Source organism: Amia ocellicauda, chromosome 2 (assembly GCF_036373705.1).
Source record: "Amia ocellicauda isolate fAmiCal2 chromosome 2, fAmiCal2.hap1, whole genome shotgun sequence".
Taxonomy (NCBI): domain Eukaryota; kingdom Metazoa; phylum Chordata; class Actinopteri; order Amiiformes; family Amiidae; genus Amia; species Amia ocellicauda.
In genome coordinates, this window is record NC_089851.1 from 47457580 (window position 1) to 47473404 (window position 15825).

Genomic DNA, 15825 nt, shown 5'->3' on the forward strand with positions numbered 1-15825 from the left:
GGATGTCTTTGTAAATCTTTCCACTCTTCTGGCGTTCTATCTATGTATACATAAGATCTTTGGTATAATCACTGGACATACGACAACCTGCCGTCTCTTTCTGTTTACATTGTGACGCGAGAACCCAACTCTCGTTCCGCCCTCAACGCAGTGTGCGCGCTGACGTCACCGAACCGTTCCCGTCCACACCCTTTCGCCATATTTTCAGACCGAAACATACAAAAAAAAAAAAAAAAAAGGGGCGAGGCTTAAATTAATGTGTTGTTGGGAAGAAACAGCATCCGGAGCGCCGCAGAAGGGAACACGAAAACCTGTGAACTGTAGAAGATAAGAGGATACAAACGCAGTTCGTATTCCTTAAAACGAGTAGGTAAGACTTTGGAAATTTCAATGCTGAATTTCCATTCATGATGAATCAGTTTTTAAATCCCGTTCAACTCTCTGCGACTGTCATTATTTTCCGTATACACTCCACTGTTCAGGCTTGTGACACTGAAACTGACACACCGTACACCAGAATAGAGCCGAGCCTGTTTCCCAGGCACAATGCTGAAGTACTTCTTGTCGCGCTTCTTTTGTATTCCTAATCGAGTAAACTACCCCTACAGCTAGTGTAAGAAATGCACCTTTTCCATTGGGGATTACGTAATTCTGACCTCTTCGCTGTTTTTAGTAGTACTATAATATATTACCGGTGCCTTCCCTTTGTATATAATTACACATAGTCTGTTTTCTTCGGCAGTCTGGAGCATCCATGGATAATACAATATGGACGTACTAATAACTTATCGACACAGGTATTAGTATTCGAATTAATTGGTACGTCTCTGACATCATTGATTGCGTTTCACGGTGCATTTACTAGGTAAAATATACTTTCGGTTATGTAGGTAATTGTAATTAATCAGAAGGTAGGTTATATATTGTATATATTTGTATCACTTATTCGCATCGTATATGCATTACAACAGTGTACAATCAGTTTTGTGGTACCTTTCACATTCACACAACGATCTGTTTATTGGTGCAGTACTGGAAAGTTGATCGCTTTTAATAATCATTAAAGTAATTTTCCCGATGATTGTAGATTAAAATAGTTTGAACAGCCAATTCAAAATTTAACTTAACACGTGGTAATCCTAGCAGTGTTGACACTATTAACCTCTTGTATCCTTAAAGTGGTTAAAGCGGGTTGGTGGGCTACTGGAAAGTGGGTAGTATTTTATTTGTATTGTATTTTATCCACCACACCCTAGGAGAATGGACAAATTATGGTACTTCATTGCACAGTGCAATTCGCTACAGTTTTATGATCTGGTTTACTACAGGGCTGATATTTTGTGTAATCATTGTTTTGAAAACGATTGTTTGTTATCGGTTGCAGACATTCTCAGGTGAGGATACTGCGAAGAGAGTGTGGAAAAAGTTTTAATTAGGTATTTGTTTAGGTTTTATGCTCATAGAAATTGCAAAATAAACTATTCCAGTCTGGTTGTAGCTGTAAGTATTTATTTGCTACACTAGCTTAATTTACGAGCAACACAAACAATTTCTACAACATAATGATATCCTTACATCTACTAATTTAACAATAAAACATGGGTGTATTTTAAGAAATCTATCCGGAAAAAAACATTTATGATCAGATACCCGTTTTCTAATAAGAACTGGTTAATAATTGTATTTTTTTTCTTTCACTTTTAATGGTGTTTAATACGTTTGTTTGTTATATGCCCGTGTATTCTACATACATTCCAATTCTGTTTCGTAGACATAAATAAATATAGATTTTATTTTTAAGTTTCCCCAAAGTTTTGAATATAAATGCAAATGCTTGTTCAGTTGTAATTTAGATCGCTTGAGTTTTTTTCTACGTATTTTAAATTACACAAATGTTAAAACCAGTTTAGTAAATAATTAGTCTTCAACTATACATGCATACTTAACATTTAGTACTATCCTGAACACTTGATGTTTGCACATAACTTAATTAAATAAATTAAATAGTATACCTTACAGTTGATTTCTGAAAGTTAGCTTATTTAAACCAATTTAAATTAACCATTTAGAATATACCTAACTTTTTTTTTACTTAGAATTCTAATACTTTATTCTAAACCTTATTTAAACTGACTTTGAAATAAAAGTGCACTCTGGGGTATATAGCCTACATTAATTTAAATTGTAAACTAAATAAGATTTAATTAAATAGTTTTATTATTATTATTATTAATAATAATAAGAAGAAGAAGAAGAAGAAGAAGAAATGAAACAGAAAAGCTTTATAATACTTTTTTTTTTAACTAAGCCTGTATGTTGGAAACTGATACATTTCCTGTTTGTAAATATTGTAAACCCATATGAGTAATGCTTATTTAAAGCCCTATGTAGTATTTACCCATTTGTTCACTATTTGGAGAGTCCTAGCTCACTATCATACATACATATATCATACATATAACTATTTTTATGTGCACTGGGAGTAGACTGTGTGCTTACTTTAAGCCACAATTACCATTTCCAAACTACTTTTATCCTGATTTATGTTTATTGATACAAAATTGAATTGCAGTTATAATTAATGATTACATGAGCAATAATTTCAGAGGTATGCAAAACCTACTTTATGATGACCAAACAAAATAAAAAACTGTGTGGAACATACATGACTGTGATATAGGCCCTAGACTACAAATAAAAGATTGCTGTTGACAGTGTAGATATACTTGACACTTAGTAGTTTCACAGCTGTAACGTTATTTGGAGCGCTGAACATAAACCTATTTTTTCATTTTGGGGAATATTTAAAAAAGGATTATTGCTTTAGTAACTGGTCTTACGACTCATAAAAGAAATTCTGAAACGTACTGTTTTACTGCACAGATTTTGACTATTTTCATGAAAGAGGCACATGGGGGAGCTGGTGGAGCTGAAATGTCATCTGTGTCTTTTTCAATTGTTAAACATCTCACGTTTACATTCTGTTTAGATATACAATCTTACAGCTGCTGGTGGGATGAGAGCAGGGGGGTGGAAATATAGGTTTTTGTGTACTTTTTTTTTTTTGATGTTCAAGCATTTGTTTTGTTAAGGCGGCATCCTTTTTTTATATATAGGTGCATACATTATGTATAAGGTATGGGAATATGGACTTAATTTCCCAACAGGACCTCCAGGATTTAAAATGCTAAGTTTAAAACGCCAACATTTTCATAACAATGGACTTCGCAGGATAATCATTGATAAGCCCATTGCTAGGAATGACATTCTACTGACCTAACATACTCTGAACAACTGCACTGACTTCAGCAAATACCTAGGTAGACCCCTGACAAATCTTAACTGCTATGCAGATTATTACTTAATTTTCCACATGTGAGTGAAGGTCGCTTTGGCGTATCAGAAGCTATAAAATTATAACTTTTATTGGTTGTTTTCACTCATACCGGAAGCTACAGCAACAAGTGTGAAGTGGCAGAAGAGGCATTGCTTTTTACAGTTCTTTTACAGGTCGTGTATGGTGGCTGAAAGGTGTTAAAAATATGTTTTTAATGTGTTCCCATGATGTGCTTTTCTCAAAGCCTCTAATTATACAAAACATTCATATTTCAATATTAATTTTCCCAAAACATGTACCACTGAGGGTGATCACCAACGTGGCAATAGTTAGAAGAAGCAACACATTAATACAGATCTTAACATACATTGTTATCATGCATACAAAATGATTAAATAAATTATAGTTTTTCAGGTGCCATTTTGTCATTTGGTTTGTTGTCATCACAAACACAAGTAGCCTACATTTAACTAAAATGGCCCAGCATTATTGTCTGCCTTTATTCAATATAAACAGAATTCAGACTTTTAACATTTTAATTCATAACTAAATTAAACATTTAGGTAATTATTTACTATTTTTCTCCTGAACACTCAGTGTCTTTAAAGTACACAATTTTGTTGCCCATCGTAGTATTAAATAGAAACTATAGGGTCATGATATTATCGGCTGCATATTACCGCATAAATATAGGGTCGGTTTTGTACAAATGTGGATGAGTGTTATGTAGGGTCATTGTATTGTTTACCGTAAGGTTCGAAGGCTTGTTCGGTCTTTAGACCTTCAGAGGTTTTTATAAACTAAATTAAAACATTCGATTTGTATACTGCCATTACTTAGGCTAAATAAAAGTTGTTGGATATAACAACATTCAAAATCGTCATAAAAAGCCCCTCAATTGCTACTGTTGTATCCGCAGGCATTGGAGCAGATTAAATTTAAACAATGTATTTTGAAAATATAGGCTTTGATTGCACTGATATATATTTTTACTTCTTCTGAAAGAGCAGTATCTCCCATTTGCCAGCATGCCTGTGGACCACTCTGCGTTATTCTGCCCTATTGTTTCTTTATCCACCATCTTTACAGCAAAGTTGTGTGCAATATAATGGAAATGTAAAACAAAAATGTTTCAAAAAACATTGTTCAACTGAAAATTGGTACATCACGGAGGAACAATCAATCTCCGACATCATTTAACCATCTAAATTTAAATTACTATGTGTTATTTATTAGGCTTAATAATGGGTCAAATGAATAGAACTGAAAGCAGCGCACTAACTGGGGATGATCCCGTGTTTAGTATGCAGCTTCATACTAACTCGGCAAGTGTGTTGAAATCGGATTGCAGAGGATCAAGGAGTGAGTGTTGGGACAGAAAGCCCGCTCAAGAGTCTTTGAGAGGAAAGGGAATAGGGAGACAGGGCCATAGTTCTGAGGAGAGGTGGTGTCAAGGGTTGGTTTCTTGAGCAGTGGGATGACAGCAGCTTGTTTAAATGCAGAGGGTAAACAGCCAGAGAGGAGTGAGGAGTTGAGGAGGGAGGAGATGAAGGGGAGAAGATCAGGAGCGGTCACTTGGAAGAGGCGAGAAGGGAGAGGGTCCAGGGCACATGTTGTAGGTTTGTGACATAGGAGGAGAGCATAAGTTAGAATAAGATAGAATAAAGGAACAATATAAAAATATACTGTTCTATACTTTAGAACAAAGACCAAGCACAATTTCACACACACATAAATATATGCATGTTCTATACATTAGAGCAAATAATATGGTGTTAAGTGCTAGTCTAGCTTATATTAGCATTTTACACAAGTCAGGTTCTCTCAAATTCAAAAGTCATGCTCAGTGCTCAATCCTGCCGATACAACAGTGGCAAGTTATAGTGCAGGCAGCACAGCTGCATTTGTTTTAAAGAAATGTATTTAAAAATGCACTCGATAGTGTAACTTAATACGTGTGTTAAACCCCATTCACACTGAAACCATTGTCGGCATTTTGTTGCCAGCAAGGTCTGTGTGAATGGGTAATTGTCGGCAAATCGTTGCTGGCAATTTTCCGGAAAGGCTCCTAGTCTAATTGCCGGCAATTTTCCGGCAACGTGTCTGTGTGAATGTAGCAGGAAAATGATTGCCGGCAAATTCAGCATCAAGTCCTTGCGTGTCGACGCAGTGCGTTAGCTAACTGATGTAACCAATCAGAATAGGGGCACATTTTTGCGACCACAACATGACAAGGTTAAGCCACCTTTGAACAAGAACTTGTGACCATAACGAGAAACGGACCGGGTTGTTAAAAATGGTGGAGGTTGAAAATAATATAGTATAATATAGCAAATCTGAGTGTTACTATGTTATTGATATTGATTTGTTTGCTTAGAAACAATGTATCACTGTGCTCGCTGTTCACTTGTCTTGTGTACAGTTCTTAACTCGGGTTCGTTTTTGTGATTCACTTCCGTGTTTTCTCAGGACTCCGATCATATTGCAATAATCAAGTTAGCTCAGTTCCTTTTGTATTAATAAAACACCGGATATTTACATTTTACATGATTAATGCATATAAGAAATGACAGCATAACGCGTACAATAACAAATACATATGACTACATTGTATTGTTTACTGTATATTTCCTATACACGTGTGTAAATTGTAAATTGCATTATGCTTTGAACTGTACTGTACTTTTTCACTTTGTATTGCTCTTATTTGTAAGTCGCCCTGGATAAGGGCGTCTGCCAATAAATAAATAATAATAATGACGGCAATAAAGTTACTACATGTAGTCTAACACATTTGATACTGATACAACCAAATAATACATGGGTGCATTCACGTTGTGCAGAATGTGCGCAGATCTGACCAGCAAAGCAATTCATTTTCATAATCGTATGACAACAGTCTGAATAGTGACTGCATCCAACTGTCTATTTAAACATACTGTATGCAGTTATACAGAACACAACAATAGGCTACTATATTTGTGAATATTTTAAGCAGCATTGAGTGTGACGTCTCATAAATATCTATCTCGGAGTATTTTACTGCTACTGCCATATCTTTAAATGTGTCTGTGTCAGTCTGGGTCTGCTCTCAGAATCCACGGGCTTCTGTAGCGTCTCGTTCCCATGGCCACAGCGCTCTTGCCGGAAATCTGTTTTCTGTGCGAATGCATCCTTGCCGGCATTCAAACCCAGTGTGAATGGGGCTTTAAACATATTGCAATATGATTATAGCCAAAACACAATGTAGTATTTGAAATAGTGTATAGTTTCAGTTTTATCCAACATTGTCCGAGAGATGTGTTTTTCACAATTTTTTGGGGATTTTTTACTGTGATCTGAGCTTGCTTGTCATTTGTCAACATCTTCAGTGAACATTTACTGTTTTTCTTTATTTGAATTGCTTTTGAGAATTTTGAAAAGCGATTTAATTAACTTTTCAGTAAAAATGCACCTCTATGCCATGGTAATCTATGGTAATCTTCAATCATGATGAAAATAAACAATAGTCAAAACCATGGGTACTCAAATGCACTGCAGCTTTCAAAAATACTTTCTATTGATTATGAGGGTTTTAGTAAAACACATGTTTATTGGTTTATAAGCCCTGTGTTTCTCAGTGGGTGTATTTTTGTTTCACTGTGGCGCTCAGAAGTGTGCACGTGGCGTTGCTGCGCATGAGAATCAAAGGAGTCGGAAGCTTCCAGCAAAAACTAAAGCACCATATTTTTGTTAAAAAGTAATGGTAAATTATAATAACGACTAAAACCAAATAAACATGTATTTATTTATCTATCGTCTGAAGTATGAAGGATTTTATGGTAATTTGAAAAAATATTTAGCCAATAATTTGAGAAAATATATTGGTGGAATATGTGCCAATACAGGTATTTATGTAAAAGCCCATTATTGGCCGATGCTCCGATATCTGTCGGGCCCTACTTAATATATTTACAGTACACATCTACTTCCTTGAGTTAGATTCCTGCTCATCATTGCTAGTTACAGTTGCAGAACAAGGGGGTTTCAGAGAAGCCTCTTTTTTTTTTTTTTTGCTATGGCAAGAACAAATGCCCTGCTGTCTTTGACACTACATTACTTCTGATAACATCTACTCAATACACCGTTGACCATGAAATTTTGACTCCCTGTATCTCGGCCATTTATACATGAAAAACCACTTGGTTGTAATCTTCTTGTTCACCTTCTGAGGCAGTTTTGGGATTGCCATCTCATTAACCTCTTAAGCTGACAGTTGGTACTGTTACCCTTAAAAAAAAAAGTTTCCATTTAATATAAAGTGCACTCGTCACTGTTGTGTTGTTCGCCGATAGGGTTGTGACGGAGTTCGAATCTGCATTCGCTGATGTCAAACTTCGCACATGTTTAGTAAATCCCAACTCTGTCGCATACTAGGGTTGGGTATTGTTTGAATTTGATCGATTCTGATTCTGCTTATCGATTCCCAGTTTCGATTCCAATGTGGTAAAAAAGTCAAACGTTTTGATATCAAACACATTTATTCTGTGTTTTATTTTACAAAACATTTAGTTGCAGCTGAATACCATGAACAAAAATCAGCAGGCTACATAAAAACTGAGGACTCGTTTAAGAGCTATATGTGTGCAAAACTGTTAAATTAACACTAGAAGCGCTGACATTTCGAACTACCTACAACCGCCAAAGCCGGTCATTGTAACCGATAGCTCTTTAACAGTTTTGATATGAATGCCAACCAATGTATAAAACTCAGATGTTTTATTCATGAACATCAAATCCAACATTTACATAGCACAAATGGAGTATTTAAATTGAAATATGATCATAAAACATTAATATTATTGCTATGAATAACAAACCACTTTTTTTCTAAAAGTACACACTGCAGTCAAAACATTAATAACTGTATAGCCTACAATAAGCAAAAAGCTCAAAAACAGCATACAATAAGGGAATGAAAAAAGTGCAAACGTAAATATATGAATAATGCTCAAAAGCATTATTTTATAGTTCAAAAATAACTTGCATTTATCAAAACATAATTGTACACTAAAGTAAACTTTGTTTTCGACATACAGTGCTTGTATTCACTGTAGCTTTGTATTTCAAGAAACTATTTACTATATATTTAGCCTGCATACATGATAGCTCGGTACAGTCCACACAGGACATGTTTCTGCACTTTCCCTGCGTGAGCTCATACCTCACACTGCATTTTGACAGCCCTCTCCAGGTGAACACTTCACGAATATATAGCATTGTAATAAATGCTCCTCTGCTGATAATGTCCATGAATCATTATTTTGCATGTGATGTGCCTGTGCTGTTGCACTCTGTACTATTGTGCAGTAGCAATCACGCATTAATCAGTTAGAGTAAAAGCACTCTGTGCCATGTGGACCTGGCGTTTCACTTGCAGTGTTTTCACAGCACTGGCACAATTTGCCGATTCCGATTTTCTTTCTAAGAACTACAGTGAGGGAAAAAAGTATTTGATCCCCTGCTGATTTTGTACGTTTGCCCACTGACAAAGAAATGATCAGTTTATAATTTTAATGGTAGGTGTATTTTAACAGTGAGAGACAGAATAACAACACAAAAATCCAGAAAAAGGCATTTCAAAAAAGTTATAAATTGATTTGCATGTTAATGAGGGAAATAGGTATTTGATCCCCTATCAATCAGCAAGATTTCTGGCTCCCAGGTGTCTTTTATACAGGTAACGGGCTGAGATTAGGAGCACTCTCTTAAAGGGAGTGCTCCTAATCTCAGCTCGTTACCTGTATAAAAGACACCTGTCCACAGAAGCAATCAATCAATCAGATTCCAAACTCTCCACCATGGCCAAGACCAAAGAGCTGTCCAAGGATGTCAGGGACAAGATTGTAGACCTACACAAGGCTGGAATGGGCTACAAGACCATCGCCAAGCAGCTTGGTGAGAAGGTGACAACAGTTGGTGTGGTTATTCGCAAATGGAAGAAACGCAAAATAACTGTCAGTCTCCCTCGGTCTGGAGCTCCATGCAAGATCTCACCTTGTGGAGTTTCAATGATCATGAGAACGGTGAGGAATCAGCCCAGAACTACACGGGAGGATCTTGTTAATGATCTCAAGGCAGCTGGGACCATAGTCACCAAGAAAACAATTGGTAACACACTACGCCGTGAAGGACTGAAATCCTGCAGCGCCCACAAGGTCCCCCTGCTCAAGAAAGCACATGTACAGGCCCGTCTGAAGTTTGCCAATGAACATCTGAATGATTCAGAGGAGAACTGGGTGAAAGTGTTGTGGTCAGATGAGACCAAAATGGAGCTCTTTGGCATCAACTCAACTCGCCGTGTTTGGAGGAGGAGGAATGACCCCAAGAACACCATGCCCACCGTCAAACATGGAGGTGGAAACATTATGCTTTAGGGGTGTTTTTCTGCTAAGGGGACAGGACAACTGCACCACATCAAAGGGACGATGGATAGGGCCATGTACCGTCAAATCGTGGGTGAGAACTTCCTTCCCTCAGCCAGGGCATTGAAAATGGGTCGTGGATGGGTATCCCAGCATGACAATGACCCAAAACACACAGCCAAGGCAACAAAGGAGTGGCTCAAGAAGAAGCACATTATGGTCCTGGAGTGGCCTAGCCAGTCTTCAGACCTTAATCCCATAGAAAATCTGTGGAGGGAGCTGAAGGTTCGAGTTGCCAAACGTCAGCCTTGAAACCTTAATGACTTGGAGAGGATCTGTAAAGAGGAGTGGGACAAAATCCCTCCTGAGATGTGTGCAAACCTGGTGGCCAACTACAAGAAACATCTGACCTCTGTGATTGCCAACAAGTACTAAGTCGAAGGGGTCAAATACTTATTTCCCTCATTAACATGCAAATCAATTTATAACTTTTTTGAAATGCCTTTTTCTGGATTTTTGTGTTGTTATTCTGTCTCTCACTGTTAAAATACACCTACCATTAAAATTATAAACTGATCATTTCTTTGTCAGTGGGCAAACGTACAAAATCAGCAGGGGATCAAATACTTTTTTCCCTCACTGTATAATTGACAGTATATACAAACAAAAATCTACTTTTCTTCAATGCAAATTTTTATTCTCACTTCAACAACTCTCAAAATAAAGTGCTCTGTGCAATTAACTGAAAATGAGTTGATTTATATAACAAAACAGATGTCAATTTCCACTATGTTAAAAAGGTCAATTTATACTATTTTTTTTTTTTTACTCATCTCACAAACGTCCAGTCTTGTTCATAGGCTTGTAATCTTTGAAGTGTACAATACTCTTCCAAATGATAATAGGTGCAGTGGGTAATACTTAAATAACAAGGCACCTTTTCTTTGTTGCCAACATATGTATAGGCAAAATGCTATTACTTGAGCATTAATGGCAGGTTTTTCTTCACAAACAGAAGCATCTCTGCCTTGTCACCTGATAATCGGTTTCTCCTTTCATCTATCACATGTCCAGCAAAGCGCTCACTTTCAATGGTTGTACATGGAGCAGAGAGGTAGGCTTGGGCAAGTGGAGCAAGCGCAGGGAAACTGTCTTTGTTGATCCTCCAGTAGGTCAATGTGTTTTTGCTTCTGCTGCTGGGCAACTCGGAGAGGTAGCTCTGTATCTTCACAGATGAGGGGCTGGCCAGCAGCTGCTCCACGTCAGCATTCTCCTTCAGTATTTCATCATGTACTGAAAGTAGTAGACTACATGGTTTTTTGGCTGCAGGTGCTTCTGTGACAGGACCAGGTACTGCAGACACAGGTTAATCAACTGCATGTCTGGTCTCCCCCTCCAGCATAGCCAAAAGCGCCTGTTTCACTTGGTCTTTAACTTCTGCTGAAAAGTAGCAATTCTCGTACCTTTTGCATAAACAAAGACAAGAAGGATTGGTCAAATCATTTTCAATCAAAGAATCGCTACTTTTTCCAAGCTATATTTGAAACACAATCATTTGACTCAAATGATTGTGTTTCAAATATAGCTAGGAAAATATAAAGCATAACTATTAACCTATAGCTATATAGCTATGTTCATCAAATTTGTTTTATACTCTAGGCTACACAAGTTTTTAACATGATGATTATTATTATTATTATTATTATTATTATTATTATTGGCAATAATTATATTGTTTTTGTTATATTATTATTATTAGTAGTAGATGGTAGTAGCAGAAATATTGCTAATAATCATCATCATGTTTACAGTATATAGTTACAGTTGGCTATTTAACCTACCTGCGATCAATAACAGTATACAATATACAATATACAGTGGCACCTTTTCAATGTTGCTGAACCGTCTCTGAACCGCCTCCAGCAGTGTGGTTTTCTCAATAAGCCCCCACTGATGTGTGTAGAGTGGCTGGTAGCTGGTGTTCATTGAGCAGTCATCATTGACATTAAGCTTACATTAGATGTCCAAATATCAGTTGTAAAACTGATTGCTGCTTCGGGATTGGCTTGTAACAGGCTGCGTGTGTGACATGACACGAGATTCAACAACCCGGGCAACGCGACATCGGAAAAGTAGCTCCTACTCGGTATTGTGTATTTTGGGCTGAAATATATCAGATTTCTGAAGCCTCTGTCTTCAACTATGGGCAGCAATATCTTTCTTGAAGTGTGGTGCCCAGAACTGTACACAGCATTCCAGATGAGGTCTAACTAGTGCATTGTACAGTCTTAACATTACTTCCCTTGTTTTAAATTCTACACTTTTGACAATATACCCTAACATTCGGTTTCCCCACACTGTTTGGATGGAGAGGAGTGAGGAGTCCACATAGACTCCTAGGTCTTTCTCATGCGATACTTCATCTAGATCTGTACCTCCCATAGTGTAATTATAGTGGACATTTTTGATACCTGCGTGTATTACCTTGCACTTGTTCACATTGAATTTCATCTGCCAGGTGTCGGCCCACAACTGAATATTATCCAAGTCCCTTTGAATAGCCTGTGCTGCCGAGATTGTATCTGCTGAGCCACCTATTTTAGTATCATCTGCAAATTTGACAAGTTTGCTAACTATCCCAGAGTCCAGATCATTAATACAGATTAGAAAAAGCAAAGGCCCTAGTACTGATCCCTGTGGAACTCCACTAAAAACCTCATTCCAGTTAGAAGCGACTCCTCTAATCGACACCCTCTGTTTCCTATACATCAACCAGTTCATAATCCATCTACTTACATTACCCTGAATGCCTATAGCTTCCAATTTGAGGAGCAGTCTTTGGTGTGGAACCTTATCAAAAGCTTTCTGAAAATCTAAGTATATCATATCATATCATATGCTTTAATATGATCTACAGCTGCAGTTGCATTTTCAAACAATTCTAATAAATTAGTAAGACATGATCTGCCTCGTCTAAACCCATTATGACTATCTCCAAGAATATGGTTTTCATTTAGATGCTCCTCTATTTTCTGTCTAATCATTTTTTCCAACATTTTACAGGTGATGCAGGTGAGACTGATTGGTCTGTAATTTCCTGGCTCAGTTTTGTCATACCAATCCACAAGAAAGGGGACATTAGCTGTCTCCAGTCAGTTGGCACATCCCCTGTTCTAAGTGTCATTTGGAATATTTGACTTAGCGGCCTATAAATAATTTAATAATAAATAAAATACTGTTGGAAATATCCCATCTGGCCCAGGTGATTTTTTTTTTTTTTTTTTAATTCTGCTAGTCCCTTTAGTACCTCCTCCTCATTTATCCTGATCTCTCTTAGGATTTGCCTGGACTGATTGTTAACCTGTGGCATGTTATCCGTCTTTTCTTTTGTAAAAACCTCTGTGAAATACTAATTTAGAACATTTGTTACATCTTGTTCGTTTTCCAAGATACTTCCATTTTTGCCCAACAATATATTATTGTTATATCGTTGTTTTCATGACGTGCTTTAAACTTACCATTACTATGTGTACATTCACAGTTATAGGCACTTTCTAATACTATGAATAAAGGATGGATGTGCTCTGACAAACTATGATTATGGCTCATACTTTTAAACAGCCATGCGCTCACGTGTGCTAATAATCGGTACTAAAGTCCCGTATATACAAATTTAATGTGGCGTTATCATTATTAGTAACCTTAGTGGAATACGTATTAGTATATAAAGCAGTTAACGAATGTATTTAGTATATAAGTAGTAGCAGTGAATAAATATTAGTATATAAAACAGTATTATACTGATATAATGTAGTTTATATGATATGATACAGTATTGTATGGGGATATCGTATGGTGTAAGCTTCTTTAAAGCAAGGTAAAATCATAGAGAACATGCTGTATTATAGGGAATGAACTGAGATATGTAGGCTTTTTTCTAACAAAGTCTCGTAGTGCAGTTAACAAGACTGAATAATATGGAATAACATTACAAATGATCCGTATTAAAGTCCCGTATACACACATTTAATGTAGTATAATTATTATTATTAGTAGTAGTGGTATAAGTATTATAATTATACAGTATTTAATACAGAAATCCATAATACACGCTGTGACCGCAGTGGGAAATCGCAGTGCAACGCGCAAGGCGCAGAGAATAGCCGAGACAGAGAAGGGGAATCGGACGATGGGAATCGTGACCGCTGATTGGGGTACAATGGGTACAAATGTAAGTTGCCCTGGATATGAGCGTCTGCTAAATGACAAATAATGTAATGTAAATAATATACTACCGCTGATTGGCTGCCAGTCTTTCAGTTGGTCTGTCTGTGCGCGAGAATCCGTTCCACCATTCAAGTTTTTTGGGGTTTTTATCGATCAGAACTCAATAAATGTCGATCCTAGCTGAGCAAAGAGCACAAGCAACCTCAACGGTATCATAATGAACCACTGTGTGAAGTTTATGCTGGGGTCACACTACACGATTTTAAGCCCGATTTGGCCCTCACAACTCGTCACGACAGGTAGCCTGGTCGGGGTGCGTCCCTGCCACCGATGGTCGTTTAGTGAGAGATGGGCTGCGATGTGATCGTTTGCCCGCTGATCTGATAGTAGGCTCGTTGGAGCCGTTACGATTTTATGAAACGTTTAATATTTACGACTCAATCGGTGCCGATCGTGGAGAGTGACGTGATCAGCAGCCAATGAGAGCTGAGCTGACTGAAGAAGAGAAAAGAAACTGGAAGAATAAACATGACAGGAGAATAAGATTTCCATTCATATTTAGTAAAATACTTCAAATACCAATGGTTGTTTCGGGGCACGTTATTTTTAAATACTATACGCTTTTTGTGTTTGTCCGCAGAGCGGACTGTGGTCGCGTTCTTTCTGCAGTTTTGCACAGATCTGCAGAAATCCCACGGATCCCATTGGTGGAGCAGCGCAGATCTGCACTACACAAACGTGACCTGTACATGTGCATGTCTCTGTTTGTTGACCTTTTCGCTGTGTGGATCACACGTATTTCTGCGAGATTTGGAGGCTGTGACGCAGATCGCCACGATTTCAGATCAGTCATGTATTGTGTGTGCTCTTGTACTTAAGCGACCGGTAGTGTGCGCTCCTTCACGACGCAAAAGACATAAATTCGGTGCAAAATAGTCGTTAAGTGTGAGCTGCCCACTGTTCACAAAATCGGGTCGGATTGTAGAAATCGTGTAGTATGACAGTGTCTGTATGTTAAGAATTGTAGGAGGAGTAGCAGTCCAGACGAAAGGAATAATATTATTATTATTATTATTATTATTATTATTATTATTAATAAAGCTTTTGTAAGAGAACAAGACTCTGCATGTTTTCACATGCAGACTAATAAAAACTGTTTTACCACTTAATAAAAAGAAAATGAAACTTTCTGCATCTGTTTGCATTGCTTTCCAATTTATTAAAATGCAAACAATTATTAATTATTCTTAAATTTTATACAATCTAAATAACACTATCGCACCCCCCACCCCTGCTTTGTCGGGGGTGCTTGCAGATCGAGTTTAGCCCGGCGACAAGAGCGGGGCAGAACGTGTGCACTTGTGCATTAAAGTATCTTTTGGTTATTCTGTGTCAAGTTCACTCTCCTCCATGTTTGTTTGTGTTGTCTGAATGCAAATTTCTTTCTTGCATCCGGCACGTGTGGAAGAACGCAAAGCGTCGTCCAAATGACAAAAAAAAAAATGCCATAAAGTGTGGGATTTGCGAGACAACGAAATAAACGATGGAGCATAATATGAAACGATAGACGTTTTTCTTCGTCGCACGATATATATCGTCATATCGCACAGCCCTAATATTGGATATCAGTATTGGCCCAGAATTTTCATATTGGTGCATCCCTAGTTACAATTAAAACAAAATACAAACGTTTCAAGAATAAGCATTCAGTAACAGCAGATACAATATCGCAGGTTATAATTTAAGTAAAGTGTGCACATTTCTGTCATGTCGTTTATAAATGTGAACGGAACACCTGTGCTGTGTGGTGAGAAAACTGGTCTGCCCAGGACAATTTATCATTGCATTGTTCTTCAG

At 37.4% G+C, this 15825-nt stretch overlaps 1 protein-coding gene across 3 annotated transcripts in view; it reads left to right on the forward strand.

The window, feature by feature from the left end:
• The first annotated feature begins 235 nt into the window (after window positions 1-235).
• LOC136711174 (ras-related protein Ral-A) overlaps window positions 236-15825 on the forward strand; it is a 38073-nt gene continuing 22483 nt past the window's right edge. Inside the window, exon 1 of one of the 3 annotated variants that reach the window (XM_066687240.1) lies at window positions 236-366. The gene's annotated coding sequence lies outside the window, so the exon portion shown is untranslated. Of the gene's footprint in view, window positions 371-15825 lie in introns of all 3 variants that reach the window. The other 2 variants (XM_066687232.1, XM_066687249.1) reach the window with 2 other exon arrangements.